The following is a 3,512-nucleotide window of genomic DNA, read 5'->3' as shown; positions in this document are numbered from 1 at the left end:
CGGGGTGATCCCCACTGCCCCACACTGCCCCTCACTGTGCGAGTGGGCTCTGCTATGAGTGCCGCTCCTGCAACTGGTAAGTGAGGGGCTTTTTTTTTTTCAAAGTGCTGACGTGACCCCTGGGGCTGACAGCTGACATCCAGCAGCTACCAAGAGGGATGTCCCTCAAGGTCAATGACCCCTGGATCGGGTAAGCCCAAGAATTGGGGAGTCACCAAAGTCTACCAGAGAAAAATAAAAGGCAGTGAAGAATAACCCCTGGTCAGGCTTTGACCTGACCAGCACCCTGCCTGTCCAGCCAGAAGGACCAGCCAGCGACCCCCTTCTGCAGCAACATCGCACTGTAAGAAGCCTCGATTGGCCATCAACGGTGGACTCCAGCACTTGGGGATTAGGTATATCTTGACACCAGTGCTTAGTGTTCATAGCTAGCTACTGTGAGTATGTGTGTGTGCGTGAATATGTGTGTGTTTGAGGGGATCAGCACCAAGGTTTATGGTCTGACTTTTGCATCTGTCCAATAAACTAGAACTTTATGATGATCCTGTGAGTTGGTGATTTGTAGCCAACAGATCTGTTGTGATCCAGTACGGTCGACATGCTGGCAGGCATGTGTGACCCGAGGGTGAAGGGGAGCATCTGCAGCAGAAAAAGAACCCTTGATCACTGAATGGAGGTGCTGGTGAACAGTCAGGGTGGCAGAAGAGCAGAGGTCGGGGGGATGTGGAAGAGACGGATCCACTTTTCCGTGCCAGCACTCCCCCCCAGCCACTGCCAATGTGGGCCAAGGGCATGGCTTCAATGTTGGGGTCCAGAGGCATCAGAGGCCACCATCAGGCAGGTAGCACGGAGGCCTTGGTGGCTACCTATCTCACCAAGGATGTGACCGTTATGGCAAAAGCCACAGCCAGATGTGGCAGGATGTGGCCACAGTTGCCCGGGAACACCTGTCCTGTCCATTGACCAGTGTTCCAAGCAAGAGGGTGTTCAGCATTCCTGGGGATATAGTGATGGCCCACCGCACCTGCTTGGATCCTGGTTTAGTGGAGCAGCTGGTGTTCCTCAAGGTGAACCTCCCATTGCTGGGGTTCCCCAAGCTCCATCTCCAGACAGAGTGAATGTCACCCTCCTCGCTTTGCACCTATTTGCTTTTTTTATTTGCTTTCAGAAATTTGAGGTGCACTTTCACAGACACTCCTGTGCCACTGTGCCTGAAACCTGGCAGGCCTTATGCCTGCATGAGGGACTACCATCCCTGCTGTTTTCATCTTGCTCTGCCTTAACACACACAAGTTTTGCTTTCAACAGTTTGAGGCACCCTTTCACAGAAACCCCTGCACCTATCTTCTTGAAACTTGGCAGACTTCATGCCCTCAGAAGGGGCTATGATCCCTGCTGTTTTCATGCAAATCTGCAAAAAAAAATGACAAAGTTATAGGTATTTTAGTGATTCCCCATTATAGTTTATGGCCAAATCTCCAAATTGACGCTGACTCTCTGAATCTGAATCGAATCGGGACAGTGATTCAAATCACTGAATCGAATCACTGTCCCTCTGAATTGGCTGATTCTGAATCCGAAGCAAATACTTGCTGCTTCACACAGACCTACTATGCAGGCAGGTACACTGATTCTGCTGCGACTCTTCCTGGCTTGTCTCCAAGGTGCCTTTTGAACACAGAGACAGGCAGGGCAGTTCCACCCCATGGCAGTGCAACCTGGAGATACATGCTGCTGCCACCAGGTAGAACTGCCTTGTGCATCTCTGTGGTTAGAAAGCACATTGAAGCCAAATCAGGAAGAGCTGCAGCAAAAACAATCTGCATGCCTGCATAATGGGATGCAGGAAGTGCACCTTTCTGTTGCAGTTTCTTCTCAGTTTGTCTTTGGTGTCTCTCTTGAAAGCAGAAGCACACGGGGCAGTTTCACTCCATGATGGTGATAGCAGCCGCAGGCCTGCCAGTGTTGTGGCACCTCTGGCAGGTACTCATGGGATCCTGGTGGAGAAACACTGGTCTACAGTCATTCTTTGAAAGGATGGAATACAGCCTGTTCTTTTAAATGTTGAGGGGGATAGAGGAAGGACATATACATTATTTATTTAATAGTTGAATAGTTAGAATAGTAAACCAAGAAGTAAGAGATCTTGGTTTGTTCCCACTTTAGTATGACATGGTTAAAACTCACAAGTCCTACCTCCCTGGAGGCTGCCCTAACCATGAGGCGATAGGCTATAGGGTGGTGAAGTACTGGAATCGGTTACCTAGCGAGGTGGTGGAATCTCCATCCTTGGAGGTTTTTAAGGCCCAGCTCTACAAAGCCCTGGTTGGAACGATCAGGTTGGGGATGGTCCTGCTTTGAGCAGGGGGTTAGGCTAGATGACTTCCTGAGGTCCCTTCCACCCCTCATTTCCTATGATTCTATAATTCTATTTTCCACTCTTCCTGTTGAAGCTGTGCCATAGTGTACAAAGTAAGACAAGATTCATGGGGCTTGAGAAAGAGAGAATGAAAGAGGGGAGTGAGAGTAGTATATCCCTCTAGCCCAATGATGGGCTCTGGTCCTGCTTCCAGGACTGTTTATGTATTATATCTAGTGACTAATGTAAAATATAAAAACAACAATTTGAACAGGAACCACAACCCAGAACTCTTCCCTCCCATGTAAGTGCTCCCATACCCTTTTTGAGAGAGCACCTAAATGTGTTTAGTGGTTGCAAGCTAACTAGGCTATTCCCTAAAGACTGATGATTTTCATCTAAAAGGAGGGCTGTATTGAGCTCTCTTGGGCACATAAAGGCAGAATTCAAGTGCCAAACAAACTAGGCCTCCTCCTATGTTATGATGTTTTAGGCAATTGAAATCCCCTGGTTTTGCACACCTCTCATTGGGCATGAGGCAAAACCTACAGTAGTCAACAGAAAGACTCTGTAACACCAGTGGGCTTTCAATTTGGGCCATTAGTGACCAGTACTGCAAATAAAAATTTAACTTATCTGCCTGCTATTCCATTGTCTTTAGTATTTAATTGAGTGTTGTTTGTCTTAAAAAAAGACTTGTGCATACCTACCTAGCATTTGACAGTTATTCTCATATATAATGCTAGGAAAGATGTTTTTCTTAATAGATTGCAAAAGAGTCCCTACAATTATGTGCTTTTCCATTGAACACATTTAAGATGAACTGTATAACTCACAGCAGAAAAACATTCTTATTTTAGCAAGTTCTTTCAAAGTAGGCTGCTTGGCTAAAGAAATAAAACTTGCTTTTCTTTCACTGGCTGATACTGAATCATTTAATTGAAAAGCTAACATATGAAAAACAAGTGAAAGGATATTTTCCAAATAATCCTTCTATACCATTGCACCCATTAAATAAATTCACTTAGTCACAAAGGGTGCACGCAGACAAGTGGCACTCATGCCTTGAACCAAAACTAAGAAATAAATTTTCAGCACACACTGAAGGTGGCATATTGGACAGACTAGCCAAAAGCCTTTTGCATCCAAGGGA

This window comes from Alligator sinensis, unplaced genomic scaffold (assembly GCF_000455745.1).
Source record: "Alligator sinensis unplaced genomic scaffold, ASM45574v1 scaffold144_2, whole genome shotgun sequence".
NCBI classification, from domain to species: domain Eukaryota; kingdom Metazoa; phylum Chordata; order Crocodylia; family Alligatoridae; genus Alligator; species Alligator sinensis.
This window is presented reverse-complemented; position numbering follows the sequence as displayed.